Below are 16,114 nucleotides of genomic sequence, written 5' to 3'. Positions count from 1 at the left end.
TTTGAGCCAGCCTCTCTTTGACGACCTCTTTTACCTAAAATCTGTTGTCATCAAAGCACTCCTGCTGTTCTTAAACAGTTCAAAATGGTTTATGGAGTAGTGGCCGGGGATGGTCCAGCTCTTTTTCGGTATCACAACGAACTTTATGGTAAAAGTATGTTCCATCCCAGGACAGCCATTCTAACCTAACCTAATCTAGGCGTTGGGGACAGCTGCCATCCCTACCTCTCTTTAACGATCCCATTTTATACTTTAATACAAATCAAATTACGGTTAGTCTATAAATTGCATAAATTTTATGAATAATAGATAATATTTATAATATTTATAATAGTTCAATAAAAATATTATTATTGTAGCATAATTATTTACTAATTAGAATATTAATATAATAATGAAAGTAGACCCGGTTTGATTAACCGGTTATTTCTGCGTGTAAGAGGTTGCTGTTTGCTTCATTTAATTTACTTTCATAGTCTAAGTAAATAAAAATATTGAAAGGTTTATTCAAGGAAAACGTTAAAGCTGATGACTTTAGTCTAGGACTTATAAATACTTTTAACTTAAAAAATTTCAAATACGAAATTATCTTTGTAATTGAAATTTAACTTGTATGAAAATATAGAGAAGCGCAGAATATATTTGAATTTTATGAATTTTATCACTATAAAAAATATTTTTGAATCAGTTTTAAGCTTAATCTTGTGTTTTTTTCTCTAGACGCTTAGTTTTTGAAATAAAAATTCATGGAAAATTAAAAATACAATATTCGACAAAGAAAAATGTGTTATTTTTTTTAACCTCTGAGGAATTTCGCTCAGCTAACGCAGATCCTGCGCTGCAAATTTTTTAAAGTTTAGAAACTTTCTTAATTTTTAATTAAAATATTGTGTGATTTTTTATTTTATTAGTAACTAGCTGTGAACTACCCTCTTTGCTGGGCAACATTCCTACTTGCACCCCTCCCTCCACATTTCCTTGCGTTGGATAACAGTTTTGTAATGTACACGTCATGCTCTTTTATTTGATACCCCACTTAGGTATATTTGTAAATATTCGATAATTCCTTCCCACTTTCTCGCTACACCTTTCTACCCTCCGAAGGTTAAAAGTAGATCAAAACAATAGATCTTTGAAGCTGGTTGTATATCGTGCCAATATTTGCATCTAACCGTATCTAAATCCGTTGCGTAGTTTCAAAGATTTAAGCGTACATAGGGACATAGAGACAGAAAAAGCGACTTTGTTTTATAATATGTAGTGATTTTCGAAATAATGACATTTCGCCTTTTAAACATATTTATGGGACGTGATTCAATCGCAGAGGTCGAAATTTATTGAAAATTAATTAATATTCCCATGAAATTATATTTCAAATATTTTGAAAGTTAAAGAAATAATAACCAATTATTGACTATAAAATCTTAAAAAGTAACATTTTAATTGTAGCCTGCGTTTGTTTCATATGCCATGTGTTCTTTGAAATATTAATTATTTCCATAAAACAATGAAAAAAAAAGAATCACTTTCATCATTAATCAATGCCAGCCAGTTACCATCATCGTAATATTAAAATTTTATTAATGAAAGTTAATTACCTGTTATTTTTACATAAGAATCGCGGAATTCTAAAATTATTTATTAAAATAAATTTAATTAATTATTCAAAAATATCTATACATGATAATTCTCAACAAATTAAACTGCAGTTATTAAATTATACATAATTTATTTGATTATAATATAGAAATACACATTTATTTTATAAAAATATTATTGAATACTATGTATTTTTATATATATTTAAATTTCTCTTGAACAATAGAAATGAAATTTCCTATAATCGTTTTTATTTTGAAAATAAAGAATTTAAAATTAATTTTTTTTAAACTAAAATTGTATCGATAGTTTTTCGATTTAAAAGGTTTTCAATAAGATGTTATCACATAAATGGGAGAAATTTTGTTGAAATATTTAATACACGTCTACCCCATTTAAATGGAAACATCTTTTTAGACTATGTGTCTCTGCCATTTCAGAGGTAACAAAACTTCTCCTTTTAATGTAGTGACATCTTATTGAACATCATCAAATAGGAACTCAACTCAAAAATTTTTTGTTTGTTAATATTAACTTATTTATAATTATTTACGTTTGTTTATTAAATTTTGTATACAAACATAAACATCAAAGTCTTTCGGTTAGAGTTTATGTTTTTATCATACAATAACAAATTACTTGTCAAACCAATCTTAAATAAAGTTTTCAGGTTCAATTAAAGCCTCATTCTGATTCATAACGTCTAAGATTTTTGTGACCATTTAATTTTTCGAAAAAGTAAAACTTAGAGAGCTGTTGGGTCTTGGATATGAAAATGAAAAATTCCACAATGTTAAAGGTAATAACTTTTTTTTTCTTAAAATAAATAATTTAAATATTATATATTAAGTTATCACTATAGCTACTTAAGTATAAAAATTAAGTCATTAAAATTAGTTTCGAAATTTTCAATTAGATATAATAAATTAGTAAAATTTACTTTCTAAAAATCATGATTGATATTAAGTATGGTTATATTTAAAACTAATCAGTATGATAATAGGCTTCTTGTTGCTTGATTATATAAACAATATGGGAATTACTAAACAAGTTTATTTTGTTCCTTTTTTTACCTAAAGGTGCTATAAATTAAATACAATGAATTACAAATAACATTTTTTTCCTATTATCTAAAGAAAATTCCAAGGTCGATGTTAATTTTCCTTACATCAGACACGTGTAAATTCTAAAAAAGTGAATAGTTTTAAAAGTAAAATTTTTTGATTGTTAATGTGAAAATTTACTTTAGAAACGCAAATCAGTAAATTGGATCAAAATGAATAGAAAATATTATTACTTCGAATTTTATAGGAGAGATTGTACAGAAAAACCCAATCAATTTGTTGGTTTCAAAAGTAACTTTCGGTGCATAATTATTTTGCTACATATATTATATTTATTTATAAATATTTAATATTTCTTAGTGGCTTAGCTTTATCAAAAAACGATAAGCAAAAAAGAATTCTGATGACAAAAGGGAGTCGACATTAAAATAAAAAGAATTATACTCTTTATTTTACCTGTCTACAATTTTTCCACTTATTAAATAAAAGTATTTTTAAATAGTTTTACGTTAAAATATTTCCATTTCAATTTATTTCTAATTTTTGATAATTATTAAATAAACCTCAAAGATTATCTCGATTTTACTCCCTAAAAATTTAAAATTATTTCAAGGAAGAAAAATAAGTCATAATTTTCGTATAGTTTAGTGATTACTTAATATTTAACAATGAATAATCATTTTTTGTTTCATAAAATATCTAAATCCAGTAAAATATGAAATATACTTCTAAGAAATTAATTTTTGAATTAATTACACTCAAAAAAACATAACCGTAGATTAACCTAAATATTCATTGATATAAAATGTATTAAAAATTAAACTGATGTCTATTTTTAAAAGAAATAAATAAATTGTCAAGATAAATTCTGTATGCGGTGCATTATGGTACAAAAAATAAACTGTTTAATTGATTGATGGCTGTGAAAACATAATTATTTACCGATTTTATTTTTTATATTAACTGTTAAATAATTGATGGAAAATACTGTAAGTGTTTTAAATATAAAAGTCTTATTTTGTTATCACAAAAAATATTAGTTATAAATTTGAATTTTATGAACTTGTGTCTACTCGAAAGTTATATTATTTATGTGTCCCGTTGCTCGTTGGATATCCATGTATTCTTTGGACAATTTTAAGTCGAAAGTGGCTTTTATACTTCTGCCCAAAACTCAATAGTTCAGGAGTTATGAGCACTATTTAACTAATAAAATAAAGACATTGTTTAGTAAAATAGTTATTAATTAAAAATTTCCATACAAAACTACAAAAGCTATAGATGATGTAATTGTGCACATTTTTCGTTCAAATTTTTATTCAACTTTCTAGCATCACAATTTTTTACGATAAGTAAGTACTTTATTAACATTAAAATGATGTCGTAAAAGGTGGCATATCATGGAATCACCCAGATCAGTATTAAATGTAGAACTACCAAGATCTTTCTTTTTACAATGCGGTATAACTGATTGAAGCTTTTGAATGCAATCAGTCGATTATAAAAAATAAACTAAATTCATTTGAAATTGATTCGTATTTTTTTCGCAGTGATCTAGTTACTTAATAAAAAAACCATCTCTCAATTTAATATATCAAATCATATATAAAATATAATAATAATAGTACTTTCTATTTAAAATCATAATTATTTATTGACATGAGCCAAGACCATACGTGAAAGTATTTAATAAATATGTAATTATTATTGGTTTTTTTTTTTTTTTTTTTGATTATTTGTTATATTTGCTGTTATTATTATTATTAATTGTCTGATCTATTTTATTTATAATTTTTTTAAATTGCAATGTTTTTTTCATTGTCATCCAAGTAGGTAAGTAATTATTGTGTGGTGATTTGAATTGTTGTGTGCTAATTAATGTAAATTGGTTATAAAGATTATTTGAAGGAAATCGTATTATTTTTAGAGGTAATATGACTTTATGTAAAAGTATTTATTTAGTTTCGCAAATTGTTCGGAATCGATTTATTATTCTTTTACAAAAGGATATCATTAAAAGATAAAATTTGAGGCCCGAACGGACTTCGTGTGAGTTATAAAAGCTGAGAAAATAAATAGCAAAAAATGGGATATTTTCGCAACAAAATCCTGTTTCTTCTATCTCTAACGGTTTACAAGATGGGTCCTACGTTGCTCTTTTACGAACTCGATCTCACTTTTTACGTCTTAAGCACACTATAAAAATTTCAGCTCTTTTCGTTTTTGAGTAATCGTCGTGATGACAGACGGACAGACGACAGACAGACAGACATACGGAAATGGACTAATTAGGTGATTCTATGAACACCTAAACCAAAATTTTTTTCGTAGCATCAATATTTTTAAGCGTTACAAACTCGAGACTAAACTTAATATACTCTGTATATTTCATATACATGGTATAAAAATCTATATATATATATATAAATGTTATGTTGGTTTGTGTACGCTTCCATGCTTACACGATATACAACCCGCTTAGAGGATGATTTTTATCTCTTTTAACCCTCGGTGCAAGTGTTTTATGGAAGGGGGCTATGCATAACTATAATCCCCGACTCAAGGGGACATGGGAGTGGAATGGAAGTGGGAATGAACAATCTCTCAAACTTTTATATCGGGAGTTTGTCAAATCTTATAAAATTTACAAGCTGTTAAACTTCTCATCTATTTTCATGTAATCATAATGTGCCACAGCGAAGCGTGAAAGGGTAGAGCTAGTATGTATATATATACATTTTAATGATGACATCTATTAGGTAGGATTTTTAATCAAAAAGAATTTTTCAAATCAAATTATGGAAATTTCATGTAATTTTTTTTTTCAAACAACCTTCTCTTCTCGTATGTGTGTGCATGTGAGTGATTTAACTGTGCATAAACATATAGGCTACTGGATCACCACATGAACACTGAATACTGCTGAACATCTAATTTAATTTAAATATACAATTTAACTATTTGGTTTACCTACCTACTGTGTGGTTAGTTTTTTTATTTTATAAACAACAACAAAAAAACTAAAATTTTAATTTCTTTAGTGAAAGTCATCATACAAAAATTTATAATATAGTGATGCATGTTTTGTTTGTTTCTACTTTTTTTAGTACTCTGTGTGTGTGTGTGCTAGTAAATTAATTAGTTTTTATTATTTGTGAATTTTTAGTAACTTAACTAAAAAAAGTTGTTGAAAAAATTTTTTTTTATTCACAAAAGCAAAAGCAGCCTAGATTTGAGATGTTTTTAGTTAATGAAGTTATTACCGAGTATAAAAATTTACTTTTCTATATATATCGAAAACGATTCTTACCATTTTCTTCGAAAACAAACATTAATATGTGACGATGTTTTCGGTGCCGACAAAACGGTTCTTATCCGTCTTGTTAAAAAGATAAAAAACAATATTATAAATTTGCAGTTGTGATTGTGTATTGAGTATATGTATAAATAAAATGTCTTAGTATTGTTCTCTGTTGTCAAAAGTAGTGTACGAATATAAAAGCATGTTTTAATGGACTTTACTCTAACGAGTGAACTATACAAATTGTTGATTCAAAAAGTTTTATAATTATATATTGAGACACTCTGAATGAATATACTCGACCTTAAAAGTTGTGTATAAATTTTATGAGAAAAAAGATAATTTAGTATATTTTAAAGTTAAACTTTAAAATTGAATAGACATTTTATTCGTTAAAAGTTTCTGTGACAAAAAATCGTATCGTGGTCGTATCTACTTTAAAAAAAGTATATTTTCAAAACTTATTCGAAAAATGGTTTGTTTCAACCAAGAATGTATAAAATTTTTTTGTTTTGTTTACAGAGACAATTTTCTGAATTCCTCCCAGATGAATTTTATCGGACCTCTCATACATTCGAATTACAATAATTCTATCTTCTTATAACAAAATTTTAAAATTTAAATATTTAATATAATAATAATATTTAAATGATTTTTTTTATGTAATTTGCAAATAAAATAATATACTTAGTTCATATATTCAACATTATACAATATATTCAAACAGTTATATACATACTTCATATCATACATGTTAATATTGTTAACAAGGTAAAAATCAGAAGAATAATAACCTTTGATTAAATAAAATTGATAATCAAAATAATTGTTATTTGAATCAGTTGGTAATGTAATGTTATTTAAAATAAATATTATTCAATGTATGTACAAAGTATGTACAATGAATGTGTAGATTTATTTACACATGCAGCTTGTATTTTTAAGAACTATTTATACACTTAAAGAAATAAAATTGTATCATTTAAGAAACGACGAACTCAAATAGCAAACCTTCACTATTGGGAAAATCACAAATGATGTCCAACAGTCAATATGGTAATCATATGCAGGCTACAATCGTAAATAAGCCGTGAGTAGAGTCTTGTGCGACCCTTGAGGTCGCCTCGATCGAATGTTATGAAACTCTTTCCGGATCATATTACCTTTAATACGCTTCGATCGGTACCTCAACGAAGTCGTATCATGCCCGGCTCTAAAAACGACTCGACCGAATTTTATGCAATTCTTTTCGGATCATATTTCCTTTAATACGCATCGAGCGAACTTCAACAAAGTCGATATCATTTTTCGACGCGATATCGACGACGAAAAAAAATGTCTACGGACGAACGTACGTACGTACACACACACACACATACTTATTCTCCAAATTAGTGTTAATGTCAAGTCCTAACCGTGAAACGTAAAGATATGTTGAATATTTTGATATAGAAAATCGGGCCCATTACAATTCATATAGTGGGAAGTTGAATATATAAGACAGCAGTGTATTATGGAATGACTAAATTATTAATAGAGTATGCTATTTTTTAACTTAACCTCCTCAAAATCTTACGTTATTTTTAAAACCAAAATATGAGAAACAATTTTTTATTTTACTTCAAAACAAAAACACATGGATAACCATTCTCTCTATTGCTTGTCTTGCACGTAAACATTTTCTTCATGTATCGTTGCAGTTTTGTAGATCAAAATCTTTCAAAAGAACTGAAGAGGGATTCCATATACAACCAATCTCTTGTTTCGCTAAAGTTTCCGAGTATCATATATGATGGTTACGATTTGGTCATTTAAGGATAAAAGTGTATATACAGTTCTTAAACATACATACCAAAAAAACTATGTTTATATAATAATGTTATATGATCACTTTAACAAAAAAGCAGTTATAACAGCTTAAGTTTAGCTATTTAAAGTATACATTATAACAAAAGTGTTTACATATTAATAAACTTTTTATATAAGAAAATACATGATATTATTAGATGAAGATGTATTTTAAATCATTAGCTTGTTGTAGTATTTATAATATTGAAAAATTTATTATTTCATTTCAAGTTATACATGTTTTTGTAATTGAAGTCCATGCAGGGTTCAGTTGTATCAGTTCTTGATCAGTTGTATGATATAATTTTGTAAAAAGTTAAAAAATTTGTTACTCAGTTTTCTAAACATAGGCATTGATTGCATCGTATTAATTGTGATTAAAACTTATGCTATCTTTAAGGTTGTTGGGTCACGCAAGCAACATCTTAAGAAATACACACGCTATTAAAATTTTAAGACAGTTTACCGTGTCTCGCACATGAAACATGGCTAAAGCACTCTCCATTAAATAACCTTTCAAACGATCAAAATCGGTTCGGGGGTTAAATATGACATTTTTATCACACGTAGTATGGGATCTTTTAATTTTCTTTAGCCCAGGAGACTTACCGTTTTGACAAAAAAACTAATACAGTGCAACCTCGATATAACAAATCTGAAGGGAATCAGTAAATATTCGTTATATCAAGTAATTCATTAAACTGAGGTTCGTAATATTGAGGTTAAGTTGGTCTAAAATTCGTTATAAAGAGGAAAAAAGTGTCGGAACCTCTCGCGACGTGAATTACATACTATGGAGCATACTAACTGTCATATATTGGTGGGACTTTATCCGTTATATAAAGGTTTTGAATTGACGAATTTCGTTATTTAGAGGTATTTAAATTTTTTATTATAGTTGAAAATTCGTTATAAAGAGACTGTTTGCAAAAAATATTCGAAATGTAGAGGTATATTTTATATTGACTCTTATGGACAATTCAAGGGGATTGCGAAAAATTTGTTAAATCGAGGAATTCGTTATATTGAGGTTCGTTATATTAAGGTTGCACTGTATTTGGAAGAGAGTATTATATTTCGAATAATTAATAAAGATGAAAATTCCATTTAGTCCATAAAATATTAAATTAGATATTACATTTAGAGGATTATTTTTAATGGAAGGGACTATATGTGTATGCATCCTAATGTATGTGTGAGACAATATGTAGATACGTATATTAATTAGTACATATGGAAATAAGCCAATAAGTTTTGACTGGACTGCTGGGATAGAACTACCTTAAAAACGAGTTAGAAAATTGAGCGTTCGTTTTTATTAATTTAAAATTATTCATAAGTCATATATGTGTCAAAAAAGTTATATTCGTAGAGAGCGCGATGCAAATGAAATCTCACGGCAACATTAAATCATGCTTTTGGAACATTAGTTTATATGAATTGGAAGCCAATTATTTATTAAAAAAGTAGAAATTAAAGTAAAAAATGCATTCTTTATATACATATAAGTTACAAAATATGTTGAAGTAAATTTTTTCCCTTGGATCAGCTGAAAAAAGTAATTAAAATATAAATTATGTGAACTATCAATTTGACAAATTTCATGTGTCAAAAACTCTTATTGACACTTCTTCCATCAATTTCTTATATCGCAATTTATTTTTATTAAAAAATGTTTATCAGATTACTATTATTTTTCGTTAATTTCGAAAAATTTTTAATTTTAAAAGTTATCATAACCAATATTTAATGGATATTGGTCAATTAAAATCCGTTTGATCATACATAACACAATTTAATTCAAGAACACTGTGTACTCATTCAAGTTGAATGGCTCATAATAAGAATAACTAATTTTAATATCTCCGAGGTACTTAAAATGTCGCTGTTTGTTAAGGCATTGTTAAGCAATAAATGAGTTAAAATGATTCATTTGCTCTGTATATATAACTGAACCTAACAAAAGATAAGCTGCAATTGATATAAGTTAAAGTTCTTATTATGCATTTAAAAGTATAATAGATTTATGATAATAATTCATTGGTATGTTGTTATTTAGTATTAGTGTTCAAGTATGCACTGGTATTTCATGTATTTATAGGTAAGGCGTTACTTTTTGTTGTAAATGACTTTTCTTATTTATATAGCGGAGAGTTTAAAGATCAAAATCAAGAATATTTGTCGATACTTCATTTTAAATTTATTGTTGAACGATTGATAACAGTTTTAAATTCTTACAATCTAAAAGTCGTTAGAAAATTTTTTTACATTAATCTTCTTTTTGTTTATTCGACGATGTCAAAAGAGCTACCCTGTTTTTATAAATCTTGATTTGTTTTGAATGACTCGCAATCTCTTTTAAAAAATATGGAAATCAATAAGTATATACAAATTTAGAATTTTCTGATATTATGTCCATAGCAAGACAATAGCTTTAAAATAAGTTTTGAGAACTAAATTGGTGGAAGTGGGACGTAAAATCGACTTTAAACAATTAACATATTATGCTTTCCTTCTCTTTGAAATGGAAAAGCTTCTCGAAGTTTAATAACAAACAAGAGACTACGAATATTGTATAAAACCTGAACTTAATAATGAATTTTTAAAAAATCGTAGCGCAGGAGCTGTGTTAGCTTAGTGAATTCTCTCAGAGACAGAAAAAATGACACATTTTTTCTTAAAATCTAATATATTGCATTTTTAGTTTTTTATTTCGAAAACTAAGCGTCTAGAGAAAATCATGTGAATATTTTTTTGCTTTAAACTGATAAAAAAATACAAGAATTTGTTTTATTTTAAAAAAATTCCAAATTTTGTACTTTCAGCAGCCTTATGCCGCTAAGTTTTTTCACTTATCGGAAAAGGTAGAATATAATGATTTGATTGTGGTGAAAAATAAAACTTAAGGAAATTTTTATCTTAAAAATTATGGTGTTTTTCTTTCTACTCTGTTACATGAAACTACGGAAGCCTGAATGGCTCACAATAAATTTATGAGAAAGTGGTGCTACACTAGCTTAGTTTTTAAATGTGTACTACCCACAAATATAAAACTAACTTTAAAAAAGTCACTAGTTCACTTTCAACAAGTGCACTTGTGACTTGTGGTATTGTGGAAAGGAACCTTTTTGAAGAACAAATTTTATGGAAACGAACCATTAATTAGCCACTACCGAAACTGTGTGGAATTGTGAATAATTATTTGTCCGGATTTAATAAGAATATGATAATGTTTATAATTTGTCTTATGTAGCTAGTTCAAAATTTTCTTTAGTATTATTTAAAAAATATAATGTTTTAATTGTTGATGTTTTTCTTTTGCATCTGCACTTTTCTAATTTCTAACCTTTAAAAGTATTATTAAATGTTTATTATGACGTTATAATTAGAAATCTGCACATGACAAAATACCGACATCTTCAAAAAGGTTCGTTTCCATAATACCACAAGTCACAAGTCCACTTGTTGAAAATGAACTAGTTGCTTTTTAAAAGTTGGTTTTATACTTGTGGGTAATTCACCTTTTAAAATTAAGCTAGTGTAGCGCCACTTTCTCATAAATTGATTATGAGCCATTCAGGCTTCCGTAATGAATCTACTACTCAAAAACCGTTTTATATAAAACAACAAGAAAATAAAAATTAAATTAATAATGTCATTAAAATTTTTTTTATATATGGCGCCTAGATAAAAGCAGAAATATTTTTATTTCACTGATAAATACAGAAACAAAACTATTTTTAATCTCATAATGTAAAAAAAATTACTTTTTATAAAAGTACTCCATTGTTAGAAGTGTCCCCTTTTGTTTTATGTGATATCCAAATGGAATTTTATCGAGATTAAAAATAATTCCACATAATTATTAATAAAATATTAAAGTATTATTTTAATTATACCTACTTATAAAAATACTTATATTATCGATTCAATATATTTGAATCAAGATACCAAATATAATTTATTATTTGCAAATAATCACGTAGTTCCATAAAGTAATTTTCTGCAAATTCTTTAATATATTATAAATATAATATTAAATTGATTCTAATAATTATTTTTAATTAAATTATAATTTAGAATATATACGTTTGAAGCTGCATAATAGTATTTATATTTAATGCGGATGAACTGTAAAATGTTTGGAACTGTTGTTATTTGATTCAATTTAATAAACCTGAATTAATTTTGAGTATTTTTTTTGTGTACCGTTAGTTAATTTTGATTTAAAAAATTTTATGATCCTTTACATCGCATGTACAGTGAGTCGCATTTAATTTACGATATCCAGCATAGTATTTGCAGTTCCTTTGCTAAAACTATTCGCTCTGAAGAGAAGCCAGAGTTGCTAAAACTATGGCAAAATATTTTTGACAGAATTTACCGAGAAATTATATTTAAGAACTTAATTTGGTTTTATTTTTAAAATTGAAATTTCTTAGCGAAATGGGTGGGTAACTACTTGTGTTCTATAATCTAAATTATAGAAAAAATAATAATTTCACAGTTCCAATTTACATATAAATAAATATAAGTAAATTGCAAAAATGGTATAGATATTATAGTTTTATGTGAATCATAAATAAAAATAAATTGTTTATTTCGATAATTTAAATAACAGTAATAATAATAATAAATATATATGAGAATAATCTTTCTCTCCATATTATTTTATTTTATATTAGTACATTCGAATATAATAGAAAGATTTCTAATCTAAAAGAATAATTTTGTTTTTAAAATGCTTTATTAAAAATTATAAATTTAATTCTAAAACAATCATACATAGCATTTTATAATAAAATTAAAATAATTTATTTTAAAATAATCGTATTACAAAATAGAACAAATATTAAAAAAATATTAAATTATTTTTATTTTCATTTAAAAATTTTATTGATAAATTAATTTTTAGTTTTACCGATTTAAATCTATCGTTATAAAAAAACTTTTATATTTTATTATTAATCTGATTAGTTGGGCTATGTAAAATTTTTATTGGGACCTGAAAAAGCTAGTAAAAATCTTACTTTTATCAGCTATATCTAAAAAGTTGAGTTTTTTTGCTTTACAAAAAGACTTTAAATAAGTCTGGTCTATAAATGTTTTCCTCTTTTAAACCCAATGAATAATTTCTAAAAACGAGCGCAACTCAAGTTTTTTAGTGTATCTAATATAATACAGGGAAAACGTTTTTATTATTTTTTTATGAAAAAAAGGTATTTTTGATATAAAAAACTCCTGCATGACCTAGAACGATGTCAAAAAGAGTAAAGTATTTTTATTTTTTACAATTTCAACAATATTTTTTGAGAAAAGCTAGTCTTAATTGAAATCAACAGTCAGGTATTCAATATTACCCATCTTCCATGAAAAAATAGATCTTGCTATTTTGTGAATTGTTCTCTGTATTAGCATTGATGATTTATGTCTACCGATTGAGGTGTAGACAAATTGATATTATAGAACAGGTAAGTAAAAATAACTAAATCTGTTTTTTCATCATAGAGGTAAAATGAACTTTTCTTAAAAATAATGTTACGTTCCTCCAGAACAAAATTTACATTTTTCGAAAAACCTCCTATACGAATGCAAAAACCTCGTATACAAATTGATATGTGGTTATTGCCAGAAAGTTTACAGACACATAAACGGTCTCTAAATCTATTTCCTTCGGCAATTCGCTAAAAGTTTCCATATGGGGCTGACTTAATTAGACACACTGTATATTTGAGACATTCCATTCCATGTAGGGGTGACTTAATTAGACATACTGTATATTTAAAATATTCCATTCCATATGGGGCCGATTTAATTAAACATACTGTATATTTGAAACATTCCATTCCATATGGGGCTGACTTAATTAGACACACTGTATATTTGAGACATTCCATTCCATGTAGGGGTGACTTAATTAGACATACTGTATATTTAAAATATTCCATTCCATATGGGACCGACTTAATTAAACACACTGTATATTTGAAACTTTTTTCATACTTTTGCTGTACACATATACGTACCTACAAATAGGTGTAGTTTGTAGTAGATATTTTTAAAACACAAAACAAAAAACTTGCACATTTTTTAAAATTAATTGACCGTTTTCTTCTACATATTATGAAGAAAGATATATGTAAAGGTAGGTAAGGTAGGTGTTAGTACTGTTAATGAGTGCAGTTATGTATGTAAATAATGTTATTACTATTATATTATACTACAAAATATTATAAAGGAATTGAGAGTTCTGAGTTGATTGGCAGATCTTACAAAATCACGAGTTTATGTTAAAAAATGAAAAAGAAAATGTATATTCATAATTACCATTGTGTGTTTAGAGTTCAGTTAATTTCTATAACTTAATGTAAAAGAAATAATATGTATCGTAGCTGAATACAGGGTTCTTCAAGAATGATTTAACAACGAGTACTTTCTGTCTATTACTCTAAAAATGCAATAGTTTAAGTACTTTTTTGAAATAGTTACGCAAAAATGTATAAACAGGTAGTCCCTTAAATACCCTGCGGGTTAACTTTTTAAACACAAATTAATCTTTTGAAAAACCTTTATCGTTCCTCTTGGAACCAAAGATAAATTTACTATTACTGAAAGAATCGTTAATCACATTTCTCTCAATGCCTTATACACTGACGTATACTTTAAGTCAAAATAAACTCAAAACTTTAACCATTCTAAGTGTTATTACTATAACATTAAATGCGATTTACATAAATGTTATAGTTATAACACTTAGAATGGTATAACACGTGCAATTGTGGTACACAGAGTCTACCTACAAGAAATTATTGTGTGTAGGCGACTTATGAATCACGAATATAAATATTAAAAATAAAGATTTCCTTCTGAATTTAAAATGCGATAATTGCCTGTTGTCGAATTTACCATATTATGCATAAAAATGTAAAAGTAGACTTGATACCATGAGAAAATGAAAGTGAAATTAAAATTGATTAAAAAAGAAACAAGTTATAAGAATTCAAAGATTGTTGTCCATCTCCTTTTAGCAAAACAAAGTTTTATATATATTTTATATGTAATCTCTATGGTGATATCGGACAATAACATCACTAACTTACATCGTCCTCTTTCTTTAAATAGGAATTTTTTGCGTTCACATTTTGTGCAATTCTAAAGATTTTCAAAAACCAACTTCACTTTTCTGCCTGTGCAGTGAGAATTCTTCACCTGAAGTGATAAAAATATTTAGTCAACATGCCTATTATTGTTTTAATACAATAGGTACAAATGTCTCATATTATTCGAAAACTTTAACTGTCTTCTTTTAAGCCCTTGCATGTTGTTTTATATGTGTAAATGCCTCGATTAACTTCTATATCGACAGCTTGATTCATTCTTTATGATTCACTCTGTACAATAATATATATTTTGTACTTAGAGCTATTATTTATTATTTTCTATTGAATATTTTTTACACCGCATCAACTAAGTAAAAGATCGACAACTTTATAATTGATGGTCATTATTGTTTAAATAACCGAGTGAAGTATTATTATTTCCTGCTAAACATTAGTTGTTAAAATAATTATGTACAGATTTAGGGCAAATAGAATTACTTCGATTAGTTTTAAAAAATATAAAATTTTATTATTTTATTTGAGGCGTTATTTCTTCTTAGAAATTTCTTTTTAGATAATTCACTTATTTTAGTACTTATAGGTTATATACAGAACAAAGTTTCCCCAAGAAGTAGCAAATTTATTTTAGAAAAATTACATCCCATTTCTCAAAACATATAAGCAGTATATAGGGTGCCCGTGATTAGATGGTCATATAGTTTAAGAGTGTATTCTCTGAACAATTTTAAATCGAAAGTGCCTTTTGGACTTTTGCCAAAGCCTAATAGTTAAGGAGTTATGGGCATTATTGAATTTAATCAATAAAGTAAAGACATTGTTGAGTAAAGTAGTTTAATGGTTCATTTATTAAATATACGAAGGTTATAGCTGATTTAGTTCTGCACATTTTCGTTTTTTATTCAACTTCCTAACATCGAAATTGGCTAAGATATGCCACCTTTTACGACATCTTTAATGTTAAAAATGTTGTTATAAGTACTTACTGAAAAAGTGTACCATGAATGGAAAAAAATATTCTTGTTTTTTCATTAAATTTTCATTATTAATTTTTATTAAATTTTATTAGTGACTTTTTGGAACCCTAAACTCGCACTTATTAATCACACTCTCCGTTAAATTACCTTTCAAACGAAACCAAAAAAATAAAAATCGGTTCATCCGTTTAGGCGCTGCGATGCCTC

General features: G+C 26.4%; 1 protein-coding gene across 1 annotated transcript in view; it reads right to left on the bottom strand.

The window, feature by feature from the left end:
• Positions 1-16,114, bottom strand: part of LOC123296717 (partitioning defective 3 homolog) — a 170,674-nt gene that overhangs the window by 32,940 nt on the left and 121,620 nt on the right. The gene's annotated exons all lie outside the window — the stretch shown is intronic.

The sequence above is a fragment of the Chrysoperla carnea genome, chromosome 3, assembly GCF_905475395.1.
Source record: "Chrysoperla carnea chromosome 3, inChrCarn1.1, whole genome shotgun sequence".
NCBI classification, from domain to species: Eukaryota; Metazoa; Arthropoda; class Insecta; order Neuroptera; family Chrysopidae; genus Chrysoperla; species Chrysoperla carnea.
This window is presented reverse-complemented; position numbering and strand designations above follow the sequence as displayed.